The following is a 17462-nucleotide window of genomic DNA, read 5'->3' as shown; positions in this document are numbered from 1 at the left end:
ATCTTTCAACTAGAAACATTTCTAGCATTAGGTTAGAGAGAGGAAAGAATGTGGGTGGGGCCTCAGGGACCCTCCCAGGGGCTATTTTCTAGGTCTCAGTGTGGTGAGAGTCCCTACTTGCATCTCTGGCATCCAGAGGCCCACCACCTTATCTCCAATTTATCTGAATCTTTAGTTATTGGGAGTTTAACAGCTTAAGGGCAAGGAAAGGTGGTCCTACAGCTATTTCAGCAGGGCATGGGCTAATGCAAGGAACCTAAAAAGTCAGGAGTTCTCTTCCAAAGGCAAAAAATTCTCCAGCTGTAAACAGCAAACCCCTGTCCTCTTCCAAGAGCAAGGGGGTGGGTTGGAGTGGAGGCAGGGTGAGGAGGGCAGGAAGCAAGCTTACTCCCAACTGATCCGCACTTGAAGACTCAGCAGCCGCTGGATTCCCAGGGCCCTCAATGTGGATCTACATGCTGAACCCCAGGAGGTTTTTCAAGGCAGGGGCTCATGTTTTCTTAAACCACTTCAGGGATGTCAGGTCACACCCTCACACCCTCCCTCTCCCTTCCCCGCCTTCCCCCCTCTCTTCTCTGTCCTCCTTTGCAGCACCTAGATTATATCTCAAGCTTTCCCTCCCACTGCCTTTACAGCCCTGTGCACAAAGATTCGTCGGGGGAGGGAGGGTTTCAGAGAAGAAATTTGTGTATTCCATGTGCCAGAAATTACACTCAAGAGAAAACATACAAGAGCCACCCTAGGCAAGTCACATTCACTGACTCTTTGTTATTCGGACCTCATCTGCAGCGTATTCCCTACATGCATATATATGGAATTTAGAAACACGGTAACGATGACCCTGCATGTGAGACAGCAAAAGAGACACAGATGTAAAGAACAGACTCTTGGACTCTGTGGGAGAAGGCGAGGGTGGGATGATTTGGGAGAAGAGCACTGAAACATGTATATTACCATATGTGAAACAGATCGCCAGTCCAGGTTCGATGCATGAGACAGTGTGCTCAGGGCTGGTGCACTGGGATGACCCAGAGGGATGGGATGGGGAGGGAGGTGGGTGGGGGTGTTCAGGATGGGGAACACATGTACACCCATGGGTGATTCATGTCAATATATGGCAAAAACCACTACAATATTGTAAAGTAATTAGCCTCCAACTAAAACAAATAAATTATTAAAAAAAAAAAAAGGTAATAGAGTCACTGAATTAGAACAAAAGTGATGTTCAGTAATGAACGTGATATCAAATGCTGTAATCCGATATAACATCAAAAATACCGTTATTGTCAAATCAACATGTGTTCCCCTTAAATTTACAGAATATATGTCCATTACATCTCAATGAAGCAGGGGAAACGAAACAAAACAAAACAAAACAAAAAAACAACGACAACAAAAAAAACCCTGACCATTAGGAAAAGCTCATTTTATACTCTTTTAAGAAGCATGATGGCCGGTGCTGTGCCTAGTTGCTCAGCTGTGTCTGACTTTTTGCGACCCCATGGACTGTAGCCAGCCAGGCTCCTCTACCCATTGAATTCACCAGGGAAAAATGCTGAAGGGTTGCCATATCCTTCTCCAGTGATGGTGACTATCAGAACCCAAGGCTAGGGACTTCCTGGCGGTCCAGTTGTTGAGAATCTGCCTTCCAATGCAGGGAATGTGGGTTTAATACGTGGTGGGTAAGATCCCACATGCCAGACGGCAGTAGAATGCAAGAAGGATTCTGCATGCCACGACTAAGACCTGAAGAAGCCAAATAAGTGAATAAAACTGAATATTTTTTAAAACTCTATGCTCTTTACATTCTTCAGGATATATTTGAAAGCATGATATTAACAGTTTTATTTATTTATGGACACATCATGAGACTTCCTGCAGGAGCTTAGTTTCCTGACCAGGGACTGAACCCAGGTCACCAGAGTGAAAGCACTGAACACTAACTGCTGGCTTGCCAGGGAATTCCTACTTTGATTTACTTAAAGGGTTTATTTTTATTGTATGCCCAAAAGGTACATTCTTTGCAGTGTTTACCTTACAATGAAAACATTTTGGATGTCAATTTTAAAATGTTTGTAAAACTTAGGGAAAAAGGAAGGAACATTTTGACTAACTATTTATGCTTCTAGGCTTCCCTGATGGCTCAGAGAGTAAAAAAATCTGCCTCTAGTACAGGAGACCAGGGTTTTATCCCTGGGTCAGGAAGATCTCCTGGAGAAGGGAATGACTATCCAGTCCAGTAATGCTTGCCTGGAGAATTCCATGAACAGAGGAGCCTGGTGAGCTACTATCCATGGGTTTACAAAGAGTCAAACACAACTGGACGATTAACACTTTCCCTTTCATATGCTTCTAAAGATTGCTCAAATCTCAGAATCACCTGGGGCATTATTAACCATAAAGATTCCAGGGCTGCACATCACACCTAAGAAATTCAAATTGCCCTAGGAGGGGCCCTGGGAATCTGAAAGTTCAATGTTCGCCTCACTTGATTCTGAAGTGAAGTGAATCCCAGGATGTAAAGTCATCCAATAATTTGGGAAAGATTGATCTCTGGTGGCTCAGCAGTAAAGAAGCCACCTGTTAATGCAGGAGACCTGGGTTCAGTCTCTTGTCGGAAAGCTCTCCTGGAGGAAGAAATGGCAACCACTCCAGTATTCTTGCCTGAGAAATCCCATGGACAGTGGAGCCTGGCAGGCTACAGTCTATGGGATCACAAAAGACTCAGACACACAACTTAGCAACTCTACCTCAACAGTGAAAGTGAGAGGTGCTCAGTTGTGTCCAACCCTTTGCGACCGCGTGGACTATATGCAGTCCATGGAATCCTCCAGGCTAGAACACTGGTGTGGGTAGCCTTTCCTGTCTCCAGGGCATCTTCCCAACCCAGGGATCAAACCCAGGTCTCCCACATTGCAGTCAGATTCTTTACCAGCTGAGGCACAATGGGAACCCAAGCAACACTAAGAATATGCTTAAAATACCCAAGAATCTACTCCTTCAGGAGACCCTAAGTGTTGAGGGTCAGGAATTCATCTCCTTCTTCATGTGACACACTGAGCACCTGCCCTGGGAGGAGCAGGTTATTGGTGATTCAGTAAATCAAAGAGATGTTGTAGCTTGAGCTGGGAGCCTCATCTTCCCCACCACCCTTCAGAGATTCTAGGAGCTCCACACCCTCTTTTGTGGCTTCTGGATGTCCTTCGTATTGAAAGAAGTTAGGGTATAAGCAAAGCTCAGAGATCTGGATGCAAACATCTCAGTTTGGGCCACACTTTCAAATCTCCTGGGCTGTGCTTCTTAACCATCAGTGAATCTAAGGAATTGCCTATGTGCCTTGTGCAAAAACACATTCTCATCCAACAGTTGCAGGTAGGGCCTGAGAGTCTGAGTTTCTCACAAGCTCCAGGTGTTGCCCAGGCTGCTTAAGGTGTCCATATTAAACATTGAATACTAGAGAGCTTTTGAAAAGCACTGATGTTCTGATTGATCCTGCTGATCTTACTCCACACCCACAGACTCAGTATCTCCAGGAATGGGACCGGGGAGTCAACGTTATTAACGGTATCAGATATTTCTAAGGAGCTGGTAGGGTGCAAATGTGTAGCCAGGCAAATCACCCTACCATCAACCCTGTTTGGGGCTTCATTGTGTTCTGAAAAATCCATATGTTGGGGGGACTTTCCCAAAGGTCCAGTGGCTAAAACTCTCCTCTCCCAGTGCAGGGGGCTGGGCTTCTGTCCGTGGTCAGGGAACTAGGTCTCATGTGCTGCCAGGAAGACCGAAGACCCCACATACCACAACTAACACCTGGTGCCATCAAGTACATTAATTCATTAAAAAATATATATATCTGTAGAATTTATAACCCCCAACACTTTGGAATGTAACCCTATTTGTAGATCATACCTTTAATGTGGTGATTAAGCCAAAACGAGGTCACTAGGGTGGGCCCTAGTCCAATCTGATGGTTCTCTGTATAAAAAGAGAGAGGGAAATTCCCTGGAAGGCCAGTGATTAGGGCTCAGATCTTTCACTGCCAAGGGCCCAAGTTCAATCCCTGGTCTGGAAACTAAGACCCAGAAGAAAAGCAGCATGGCCAGAAAATAAAGAGGAAATTAGGACACACAAGGCATCAAGGATGCATGGACATAAAGGGACAGGGGGACACGAGAAGGCAGGTGCCTGCTCATCAAGGAAAGAGATCTCCAGAGACACCAAACTGTCAACACCTTGATCACGGATTTCTAGCCTCCAGAACTGGGAGAAAGCACTTTCCTGTTGTTAAAGTCTCGTGTATTTCTGGTGGCCACCTTAGTACATTAATGTGTTCTTTAGATCAGGAGTCCCTAGAGAGGGCTCAGCTCAAGGACAGTAGGGGGTATGCAGGTGATGACTCGGCTTCCGGCCAACTCCCAAACATCAACAATTGCCACCCACCCAGATTTTCCAGGACGCAGCCTGCTCCTGTGGACCCCATCTTGCAGACCACTACTTCTAAACGTCCCCACCCAACTCTCTTTCTGTCTCACCCCTCGTCTTTGTTTTCTTGTTTGTTTGTTTGTTTGTTTGTTTGTTTTACTTCTCTCCTAGACTCTGAGGGACAGAACCTTGAGAACAGAATGAGGCCTGTGCTCGCACCATCCTGGATGTGAAGGAGAGCATGTGTTAAAAAAAAAAAAAAATGAAGAAAACCCATAGCTATCTAGCAGAAGCTTGACACCAAGTGTACGGAAAAGCCTTCACATGTTAGGTTAGGAAGAAGCAGAGGACATGATTCCAACCTCTTCTTCAGGGAAGGTTTCCGTGAAGGAGGACAGTAAGCTTTCTGTAGATGGATTGAGGGCAGGTGAATTTATTGGAAGGCATTGGGTAGCCAGGAAAGGAATAAGAGTGGAGATGTGATATGTCATCCTTCATTTCTCTCTACCTCCAGAAGTTTCTATGTTATGGGCCACAGTCACAGATCTCCCAGAGGTCAGGGAGAAAGGAATATTTGGTGACTTCATCCAAGCCTGGCCCATAGAAGCCTGGCTCTCAGCAGCCAACATCAGGCTTCTGGGGCATCCACCAGGCTCAAGAAATGACCTACTGGGAACTCTCTGGTAGTCCTGCAGTGGTTAGTACTCTGCACTTTCACTGCTGAGGGCATGAATTCTAGTCTTAGTTGGGGAACAAAGATTCTGCAAGCGGTGTTGGCTGACAAACAAAAGAAACAAAAAAAGAAAGACACACATGACCTGTTCCCACCTTTCCTTCCATGGACAACTCCAAAGCCAACTCCAGTACAGGTCCATTGCTGTGGTCAAGGAGGAAGCTCCCTGGGGCTTGTGGCTGTGGAGTGACATGTGGTCAGCCTGAGTGTCCACCAACAGGGCTGAGTATCTCACACCAACTGAGAACATGGTACCCAGGAGGAGATCAGGCCCTTGGAACACAGGCTAGTGCCTGCTGACCTACAGATCAGGGCTGTGTGAGAAGTGGACTCTACAAGGTGTCCAAAAGGCACATCTTTCAAGAGAGCGCTAATCCAGGTGGCTAGCCTCTACCCACTTCCTCCGTCTCTAGGGGAGAGCTTGACCCTTCCGTTGTTCTCACAAATATTTTCCTCTTCTACTCTCCCTGGAATAGTTTTATCTCATGAAATTGTTGTCCATTTGCCCAGTTGTATCTGCAACCCCATGGACTTCAGCACACCAGACCTCCCTGTCCCTCACCATTTCCTGAAGTTTGCTCACGTTCATGTCTATTGCATTGGTGATTCCATCCAGCCATCTTATTCTCTGTTGCCCTCTTCTCCTTCTGCCCTCAATCTTGCCCAGCATCAGGGACTTTCCCAGTGAATCAGCTGCTTATATCACATGACCGATATAGTGGACCTTCAGCTTCAGCATCAATCCTTCTAACAAGTATTCAGGGTTGATCCCCCATAAGAGAGAGAACTCCTTGTGTGTGAACTCCTTGCTGTCCAAAAGGACTTTCAGGAGTGTTCACCAGCACCACAACTCGAAGGCAACAATTCTTTGGTGCTCTGCCTTCTTTGCGGTCCAGCTCTCACAACCGTGCATGATCACTTGGAAGATCACAGCCTTGACTATACAGAACTTTGTTGGCAGAGTAACGTCTCTTCTTTTCAACACACTATCTAGGTTTGTCATAGCTTTCCTGCCAAGAAGCAAACGTCTTTTGATTTCACGGTTGCAATCACCATTGCAGTGATTGTACAGCCCAAGAAGAGGAAATCCGTCAGTACTTCCACCTTTACCCTTCTATTTACCATGGAGTAATGGGGCTAGGTGCCATGATCTTAATGTTTTTAATATGTAGTTTTAAGCCGGCTGTTTCACTCTCTTCCTTCATCCTCACCTAATCAGTGCAGAGCGTCTGGCTTCTTGCTGCTTCTTCCCTCAGTTCGAATTCCCTGAGTAAGAAATCATACAGGGATGGTTTTGTAGCTTCAATGCAAGGGTGGGACAGAGAGGGACCAAAACCTATGGGATCATGACACACTGAGAAACTCAACCAATGATGACTTGCACCACCTGCTTACCTACAGGATTAAAGGTGACGTGAAAGTGTTAGTCAGTCCTATCTGATGCTTTATGACTCCATGTACTGTAACCCAACAGGCTCCTCTATGGAATTCTCCAGGAAAGAATACTGGAGTGGGTACTCACTCCCTTCTCCAGGGGATCTTCCTGATTCAGGGACTTGAAGCTTGAACCTCCTGCATTGCAGGTGGATTCCTTACCATCTGAGCCACCAGAAAAGCTCAAATCAAGACAATGCTAATTTCCAGGACATTACTATAGCAAAATTTTGGTGGTCCATTCTGGTCGCAGCTCCTTCAGTCACAAAAGGTGTATAGTTGGAGCCCACTACTCTGAAGGGGTGCTGTTATTTGGTTTAGTTGCTTAATCTTCTCTGACTCTTAGAGGACTTGGTCTCAGCAAAGACCTCTGGTGGGAAAAGAGAATTAGTTAAAAGCCTTAGTACGGCCAGGTTGGCAGATAACTAGGCTTTGGAGGAAATTGTACCTTTACCATTTGGCTTAAGCTAAATGCCTAAGGATTAAAGTTTTATGAAAAAAAGTTACCGATGAATGACACCAAGGAGAAAAATGCCAAGTTACGCTCAACAGTGAAATACTGAACTCTGTAGTGACATTTTTTGACGATTGGGAATAGATTTCCATCAGCCTTTGAATAAATATTTCTGTGAAAGTTTTTATCAATGTAAAAACAAAATAAAACCTGTGGGGATATGAGTGACATAAAAGCACATTTGGACAATGGATTCAGGGATGTTGGGTTGTCTCTTAGAAACTGGCTGTTGTGCATGCAATGCAGGAGACCCAAGTTCAATCCCTGGGTTGAGAAGATCTCCTGGAAAAGACATCTGTTACCCACTGTAGTATTCTCAGCCGTAGAATTCCATAGGCAGAGAAGCCTGGCAGCCTACAGTCCATGGAGTCCCAAAGAGTCAGATATGGCTGAGCAGTGGGAAATCGGGTATGGGCTGGTGAGTCCCAGAGGCTCCAGATGGACTGTGGGTGAATATCACCCAGGACTCTGGGGCTGATTTTGCACAGTGAACCCGTTTTGGCACCACCCAGGGTACGAGATGGAGGATTTGCATCTGCTGAATCCACTGGGGAAAATGACCCAGTCCAGGGCCTGGGTGGGATTAGCAGTGAGGGTCCCTTGGAAGAAGGTTCCCTCTAATGATGCTCACTCCTGGACACTTAGTTCAGCTGTCAAAAAGGGAATCAATGCAACGCATTCATACAGACAGACTAGGCTGCATCCTCTCAGCTTTTATCACTATGTTCAAGGCAGAGTGATAACCTGTCATTGAGAATTTCCTATGTTATTGAGAATTTCCAGAATTCTTAGAGGAAAACAATAATTGTAATTTGGACTTACAGAGATTGGAGCCACTTCAACAATGATGCTTATTTAACTTTTTATCTTCTCTGGACTGCTTAGGAGGTGCAATTTGCCCTCATGGTCCCTCCTTGTCATCTCGAGAATCACCTCCTTTCCACAGCTCACCTGGAGCCTACAGCAGCTCAGGACAAATGTGGCAGGTGGGAGGGAGAAACAGAGCTTCAGACTTCAAACCTCATGCCTGATGGACCAATGTCCTCCTTGCTTAATTATTTGTCATCACCTCAGCTAAGACATCACTCTCTCGGAAAGAATTGCCAAGGGCATCACACCTGCCCGCCACTATGTGGACTCCCAGAAAGAAGTCCGCTTTGACAGCATCTAACCTAGGCCACACCTCTGACCCTAACCAGGAAGGTGACCTGACAAAATGCCTGGGGACAGAGCGGCAGCATCGTGGGGACTTCCGAGTGACCCGGGCACCCTGGCAATGTCCGCAGCAGGCACAGAGTAGATGTCCTGACGATAATGAAAGAGACAGGCCCGTTCTGGTCTACGGAGCTGGCGCCACGCCTTACCTGAGCACCTGGTGCAGGCGGCTATCAAGGAAGGAGATGGAGTTCATGTAGAGCTCCTACAGGTGGGGCAGGTTCGGGAACTGGGCCGTGAGCTGGGTGATGCAGTGCACCTCCTGTTTGGGGGCTGTGTGCAGCAATAGGTGGATGCGCCAGAGCAGCAACCAGGGTAGGTTGCCCATCCGGCCCAGGTGCAGCGCAAACCTGCCCAAAGTGGCCAGATTCCAGGTGCAATGCACCTCCAAGTCCTCGACACAGTCCAGCTGCACCACCTTCAGGATCCTCCTGATGTTCTGCGTGGGCATGGTGGAGACCCTCAGCTTCTGGCAGCTCAGGTGCAGCAGGCTCCTCCTGTTTGGCCTTCTTCAGCAGGTAGCTGAGGGTCTGGTTCCGGGTGTCCTCCTTGAGGCACTGTTCGAGCAGCACCTGCACAGGGGCCCATGCCGGCTTTAGCCCACCTGCACCTCCACCCTGCACCTCTTCTGCATGGACTGGGCTGGCTCGGGCTCCAGCAACGAGCAAACACTGTCCTTGTTGCTGGATCACATGGTCCAGATGTCCTGGTGGGCTTTCGAGTCCAATTTCAGCAGCTGCAGCTTCCACCGCCTGCAGGGCCACGGGGGACATGCTGAGCTGTGCAGAGGCCGCCTTGCACCAGGACCCACGTGAGGGCTCTGCACTCCATATACCACAGCTCTCCCGGCTTCAGGAACCCCCTTGGTCCCTACCTTAAGGGACATTGGTGGGGAGCGCATGCCTTTTGTCCCTTCTGCCCCTCAACCAGTCCTGTACACCTGGATGCCTGTCCAAGTGAACCCCTTATCCTCCTGCCCTGGCTGCATCTTGCTCACACCCCCAGGCCCCACCAGTCTGCCAGGTTGACCTTGCCTGGGTTGGACCCCCTGAGCAAGCAGGACGTCCAGGTCATCAAGTGGAGCCTGGAAGGACTCCAGATGAGGCTGGTGTTCCTTCATCAGGGTCCCCAGGCAGAGGCAGGGGAAGGGCCTGGACTGCACCACCACATTCAGGGCCTGGGTGTGCCTCCCGGCAAAGGCCACCATAAACAGTGGTGGGAAGAGCTCTAGGGGCAGCTCCTCCAGGGCCAGCATGGCCAAGGCCTCATTCCACAGCAGGCTCTGGTCAGCCAGGCCCAGGAGTTGGGGTGGGTCCTGGACACCCCTTCTGAAGAACCTAATCTGGAGTGAGTCCTGGGGGGATGTCAGAGAGCAAGGAGGGGTGTGTTCTTCTCAGGCCAAGGAACAAGGGAGCCCCTGCTGTTTGGGGGTTGTGTGGCGTCCACCCTAGGAGAACCCAAGGCAGGTTCAGAGACATCCTCTGGCCACAAAGACACAGCTTTGTCCCCACTGGTACCATGACAATCATCTCTCCAGGAAGCAAAGAGAGAAAAATCAAATCAATAAAATTAGAAATGAAAATGGAGAGATCACAACAGACATCACAGAAATTCAAAGGATCATAAGAGACTACTATCAGCAATTATATGCCAATAAAATGGACAACGTGGAAGAAATGGACCAATTCTTAGAAAAGTACAACTTTCCAAAACTGAACCAGGAAGAAATAGAAAATCTTAACAGACCCATCACAAGCATGGAAATTGAAGCTGTAATCAGAAATCTTCCAGCAAACAAAAGCCCAGGTCCAGATGGCTTCAGAGCTGAATTCTACCGAAAATTTAGAGAAGAGCTAACACCTATCCTCCTCAAACTCTTCCAGAAAATTGAAGAGGAAGGTCAACGTCCAGACTCATTCTATGAGGCCACCATCACCCTAATACCAAAACCTGACAAAGATGCCACACACACACACACACACACACACACACACACATACAGGAAACTACTGGCCAATATCACTGATGAACATAGATCCAAAATCCTCAACAAAAGTCTAGCAATCAGAATCCAACAACACATTAAAAAGTTGGCTTTATCCCAGGGATGCAAAGATTCTTCAATATCTGCAAATCAATCAATGTAACTCATCACAATAACAATTTGAAAAATAAAAGTCACATGATTATCTCAATAGATGCAGAGAAGGCCTTTGGCAAAATTCAACATCTATTTAATTTAAAAACTCTCCCGAGAGCAGGAATAGAAGGAACATACCTCAACGTAATAAAAGCTATATATGACAAACCCACAGCAAACATTATCCTCAATGGTGAAAAATTGAAAGCATTTCACCTAAAGTCAGGAACAAGACAAGGGTGTCCACTTTCACCGCTACTATCAACATAGTTCTGGAAGTTTTGGCCACAGCAATCAGAGCAGAAAAAGAAATAAAAGGAATCCAAATTGGAAAAGATGAAGTAAAATGCTCATTGTTTGTAGATGACATGATCCTCTACATAGAAAACCCTAAAGACTCCACCAGAAAATTGCTAGAGCTAATCAATGAATACAGTAAAGTTGCAGGATACAAAATCAACACACAGAATTCCCTTGCATTCCTATACACTAATAATGAGAAAGTAGAAAAAGAAATTAAGTAAACAATTCCATTCACCATTGCAACAAAAAGAATAAAATACTTAGGAATATATCTACCCAAAGAAACTTAAGAACTATATATATAAAACTGTAAAACGCTGACGAAAGAAATCAAAGAGGACACAAATAGATGGAGAAATATACCACATTCACAGAGTGGAAGAATCAATACAGTGAAAATGAGGATACTGCCCAAAGCAATCTACAGATTCAATGTAATCCCTATCAAGCTACCAGCGGTATTTTTCACAGAACTAGAACAAATCATTTCAAGATTTGTATGGAAATACAAAAAAACCTCGAATAGCCAAAGCAATCTTGAGAAAGAAGAATGGAACTGGAGGAATCAACTTGTCTGAATTCAGACTCTACTAAAAAGCCACAGTCATCAAAACAGTAGGGAACTGGCACAAAGACAGAAATATAGATCAATGGAATAAAATAGAAAGCCCAGTGATAAATCCACACACATATGGATACCTTATCTTTGACAACGGAGGCAAGAATACACAAAGGAGTAAAGACAATCTCTTTGACAAGTGGTGCTGGGAAAACTGGTCAACCAGTTGTAGAAGAATGAAAGTAGATCACTTTCTTCTAACACCACACACAAAGATAAAGTCAAAATGAATTAAAGGTCTAAACGTAAGACCAGAAACTATAAAACTCCTAGAGGAGAACATAGGCAAAACACTCTCCGACATGAATCACAGCAGGATCCTCTGTGATCCACCTTACGGAATACTGGAAATAAAAGCAAAAATAAACAAATGGGATCTAATTGAAATTATAAGCTTCTGTGCAACAAAGGAAACTATAAGCAAGGTGAAAAGACAGCCTCCTGAATGGGAGAAAATGATAGCAAACGAAGGAACTGACAAACAACTATTACCTCAAAAAACATACAAGCAACTTATGCAGCTCAATTCCAGAAAAAATAAACTACCCAATTTAAAAAATGGGCCAAAGAACTAAATAGACATTTCCCCAAAGAAGACATGTGCATGGCTAACAAACTCATGAAAAGATGCTCAGCATCACTCATTACTAGAGAAATGCAAATCAAGACCACAATGAGGTACCACTTCACACCAGTCAGGATGGTGGCGATCCAAAAGTCTGCAAGCAATAAATGCTGGAGAGGGTGTGGAGAAAAGGGAATCCTCCTACACTGTTGGTGGGAATGCAAACTAGTACAGCCGCTACGGAGAACAGTGTGGAGGTTCCTTAATAAAAATTGCAAATAGAACTGCCTCACGACCCAGCAATCCCACTGCAGGGCATACACACTGAGGAAATCAGAATCGAAAGAGACACATGTACCCCAATGTTCATCACAGCACTGCCTATAATAGCCAGGACATGGAAACAACCTAGATGTCCATCAGCAGATGAATGGATAAGAAAGCTGTGGTACACATACACAGTGGAGTATTACTCAGCCATTGAAAAGAATACATTTGAATCAGTTCTAATGAGACAGATGAAACTGGAGCCTATTATACAGAGTGAAGTAAGCCAGAAAGAAAAACACCAATACAGTATACTAGCACATATATATGGGATTTAGAAAGATGGTAATGATGACCCTGTATGCGAGACAGCAAAAGAGACACAGATGTGTAGAGCAGACATTTGGACTCTGAGGGAGAGGGAGAGGGTGGGATGATTTGGGAGAATGGCATTGAAACATGTATACTATCATGTAAGAAACGAATCGCCAGTCTATGTTTGATGCAGGATACAGGATGCTTGGGCCTGGTGCACAGGGATGATCCGGAGAGATGATGTGGGGTGAGGGGTGGGAGGGGGGGTTCATTTTGGGAACTCATGTACACCCATGGCGGATTCATGTCAATGTATGGCCAAACCAATACAGTATTGTAAAGTAAAATAAAGTAAAAAATAAAAATATAATAAAAAAAATTAAAAGATCAGGCCTGGAAATACTTGGAAGGAATGATGCTGAAGCTGAAGCTCCAGTATTTTGGCCACTTCATGCAAAGGGTTGCAAAGGGTTAATGCAGCCATAATAGGGATAGTGGAGATGTGCTGCTTGCAAACAAGATGTTCTGCCAAGGAGACAGACACAGCCTTGAGATTAATGCTTCCTTGCATACGAGGGAACATTCCCTTCTTGTGATAAGGCCTCTGGACAGACTCTGCAGTAGGCCGATATTTCACTCCCTTTTGCTGTACAATAACATTTATGCACATGTACTATATTGAAGAGGCTTGGTCATACTGTCTGGAACTCTGTGCGGGGAGTGGGGGGGGGCGGAGCTATATAAAAGTAAACCACAAGCCTGCTTGCATGTGCATTTCTTTTTCCTCTGGCCAGAGTGTCTGTCTCGTGTGTGTGTGTCTTGTTTTGTGTCATTTCACTCGTAATCTCCAAAAGGTTAACTCATTGGAAAAGACTGCTGGGAGGCTTTTGGCAGGAGGAAAGTGGGACGACAGAAGATGAGATGGCTGGACGGCATCACTGAATCAATGGACATGAGTTTGAGTGAACTCCGGGAGTTGACGACGGACAGGGAGGCCTGGCTTGCTGCGATTCATGGGGTCGCAAAGACTCCGACAAGACTGACTGACTGAACTGAACTGAACTGAAAATTGTAAAAGTAAAAACAAAACTTCAAGTGAGGTAAATACAGCCTATTGGGGCAAAAAGTAGAATTATTGTTGGGAAACCGTTAGAGGTTGAAACTGGATGCTTAAAATATAACAAACAAAAGTGTAACTGCAGGGCCTAATGAGGTCAATATTGTTACCCTGCATTATTTTTGTTTTAGAGAATCACAGAATAATCTTACATGAAAAATATTCTAAGATCCCATGGGATGCATTATCAAGTTATATATTTTAAAACATTCTGACTTAAAATGCACTATGGTGAAATCATTCAACTGCAAAATAACTTCCTACCTTAAGCCTGAAAACAAATAACAGAGTACTCTGTGAAGTTCATAGGCGTCCTTCAGTGAGTCCTTGGGTTTTAGTTTCCTTTCACAAGTGTGTTTTGAGCATATAAGACTGAGACTGTGCTTGTGTGTGCACGCACATCAGATTAAGAATGTGTTTGTGAGTTTATGTCTAGGTTCTCCTATGGACTTCTATGCTAGGGATTTCGGCTGAAGAATTGGCTAATTCAAAAATATAAAGAGGCACAAATGTCTGCTTTCATTTTCCAAGTGAAAGACAACTTGATGAGTTTAAGAAGTTGAAAGTATTTCAATAATAACCAAGCAACTCCACCCTAACATTGTTACAAACTATAGAACACTCCCAATCACCCAACAAAAATTAAGTGGGACCTTCAGTTCAGTTCAGTTCAGATGCTCAGTCGTGTCCAACTCTTTGCAACCCCATGGATCGCAACACGCCAGGCTCCCTGTCCATCACCAACTCCTGGAGTTTACTCAGATGCACGTTCATCAAGTCAGTGATGCCATCCAGCCGTCACATCCTATGTTGTCCCCTTCTCCTCCTGCCCCCAATCCCTCTCAGCATCAAAGGCTTTTTCAAATGAGTCAACTCTTCACATGAGGTGGCCAAAGTCCTGGAGTTTCAGCTTTAGCATCATTCCTTCCAAAGAAATCCCAGGGTTGATCTCCTTCAGAATAGACAGGTTGGATCTCCTTGCAGTCCAAGAGATTTCTCCAACACCACAATTCAAAAGCGTCAATTCTTCGGCGCTCAGCCTTCTTCACAGTCCTACTCTCATATCCATACATGACCACAGGAAAAACCACAGTTTTGACCTCAGTCAGCAAAGTAATGAGTCTGTTTTTGAATATGCTACCTAGGGTGGTCATAACTTTTCTTCCAAGGAGTAAGCGTCTTTTAATTTCATGGCTGCAGTCATCATCTGCAGTGATTTTGGAGCCCCCCCACCCCCAAAAAAATAATGTCTGACAGTGTTTCCACTGTTTCCCCATCTATTTGTCATGAAGTGATGGGGCTGGATGCCATGATCTTCGTTTTCTGAAAGTTGATTTTTAAGCCAACTTTTTCACTCTCCACTTTCGCTTTCATCAAGAGGCTTTTTAGCTCCTCTTCACTTTCTGTCTTTAGGGTGGTGTCATCTCCATATTTGAGATTACCGATATTTCTCCCGGCAATCTTGATTACAGATTGTGTTTCTTCCAGTCCAGCGTTTCTCATGATTTACTCTTAGATGTCAATTATGTCTGGCAATAACAAAACACACACCCGCTAATATGGCAGTACCAGAGAAGGCTAACTAGACGCCTGGAATTTCAACCAGGCCTTCCTATAATAGGATACTATCTTCCTATGGGAGGCTGGACACTCACCAATAACAAAGAACACTCTTAGGAATCAAAAAACCTATGGATGGAATCTCTAATTCTGTTCCCACATGGTAGACCTTGTTTTCCCCCTTCCCAAGAGTATCAGACAGACAGTTAAATTAGAAGCAAGTTATAATATGGCCCACATTCTTCTCACATAATATCTTAAGTTTCCAAGTCCCACCACACTGCTAAGATGATGACAATACAGGACTTCTGGCTTCAACTCTGTGCGGCAGTCATCATATAAGAATTTTATGAATATTTGAGATGCAATGATAGTGTAAATCTATAAAGCCAAAAGTCTTGAGATCTGATTCAAAGAGGAAAACTGTGTACTCCTTGTCCTCAGTTTTATGGGACTTCCACATGCATTCACACATTTCCACAATCCTCAACCTTTATCTGAAGTCCAAAACTGACATTCAGAGAAGAGGCATGCTCTATTCACACAGAGGGCCGGTAGAAACATCAAAATGGATACAGTCTCCTACAAACTACCACGCTCAGTAATAGAACCCCTTGTAAGCACTCCTAAGGGCAAGAAGGAGAAAATCTCAAAGATGCTTCTCCCTGGATTAGAGAGGTTGATTGAGGAGATATAAGTTTGTTTAACTCTCACCTCATGCTTAAAATCACATACCATGCCTGTTAACACATGAGAAGATGGGCAGCTCTCGCAGAGTTTTACAGACAATGCTTGTTTCTGCCTAAGGCTAAGGTTGTAGATCCAAGTGACAGGTGGGATAAGGTTTCCATCTCAGGATACCATATGACACCACAGGTGTTCTCCTTCTCTGGGAAGCTTTAAAAAGACATTGTGGGAAGTACAATATGAGGGAGGAAAACAAGGAAACTGACAAGAGCTGTGTTCTTTTAATTGTCCTGAATCTCACTTATCATTCCATTTCCAATGACAGACATTACATGCAATCTGAGCCATCTCCCAAACTCTGACAGTTCTAATTTTGTGATGTTGTTCAGTCACTCAGACTTGTCAGACTCTTGTGACTCCAGGTATAGCAAGAACCCTGGGCTCACCTGCCCTTCAAATATCCCAGGGGTTTATTCAAAGCCAAGACATTTGTGTCAGTGATGCTTTGCAGCCATCTTGCCCTCTGTTGTTCCCTTCTCCTGCACCCAGTTTTTCCCAGTATCAGTTTCCTCCCAGCGATGTTCCTCTTGGCCTCAGGAGAGCTATATATTGGCTCTTCATGTGAAGTATCAGTCCTTCTGAAAATACTCAGAAATGATTTCCTTCTTGCTTTACTCATTTGAACTCCATGCTCACCATAGTTCTCTCACACGGCTTCTCCAACCCTACTGTTGTAAAGCATCATATTTTGGCAGTCTGATCTTGTGTTCCTGCTCACTCCTCCATACATTGCTCCTGAAATTCAACTTTGACTATTCAGGTCTTGTTCAATAATCTCTCAGTCTTGCAGTATGGTTTCTAGTATGGTCATGTATTTTCACCCAAGGGGCAAGTGCCGTTAATTTCTCAGCTGCCGTCACATCATGCAGTCATACCAGAGGTTAAGAAAGTGAAACCTGCCGCTAATTCAACTCTACCCCATCGAAATATCTCAAATTGATGGGAACAAATTCCATGGTCTGTGTGTGTATGTGTGTGTTTGTTTGTTTTGTACTGAGTTTTAATCCAGCTTTTTTCAAGCTCCCCTTTCACCTTCATCAGAAGTCTCTTTAGTTCCTAGTGTTTTTCAGCCATTTGTGTGTTGTCATCTTATAACTAAGGTTATTCTTACTTCTCAGAGTAATTTTGTTTCCAGCTTCAATTTCTTTCAGCAAGTTACTTTCCGTGAAGTACTCTGCACAGAAGTCAAATAGGCTGGATGGCAATATGTCGCCTTGATGTATTTCCTTCCCTATTTTGTACCAGTTCATTATTCCTTGTTCAGTTCCAACTACTGTGTCTTGACCTGCCTGCACGCTTCCCTGGAAACAGGTATGGTGGTCTGGTATTCTTATCTCTTTAAGAATTTTCCACAATATGTTATGACCCTCACGGTCAAAGGGCTTCCCTCGTGGCTCAGATGATAAGGCATCTGCCTGCAATGGGGCCGGACCATTTTGGTACTCGGGTCTGGAAGATCCCCAAGAAAAGGAAATGATAGGCTATAGCCCATGGGTCACAAAGTCAGACAA

Source organism: Ovis canadensis, chromosome Y (genome assembly GCF_042477335.2).
Source record: "Ovis canadensis isolate MfBH-ARS-UI-01 breed Bighorn chromosome Y, ARS-UI_OviCan_v2, whole genome shotgun sequence".
Taxonomy (NCBI): domain Eukaryota; kingdom Metazoa; phylum Chordata; class Mammalia; order Artiodactyla; family Bovidae; genus Ovis; species Ovis canadensis.
The sequence above is the reverse complement of the archived record's forward strand: the minus strand, read 5'-3'. Positions refer to the sequence as shown.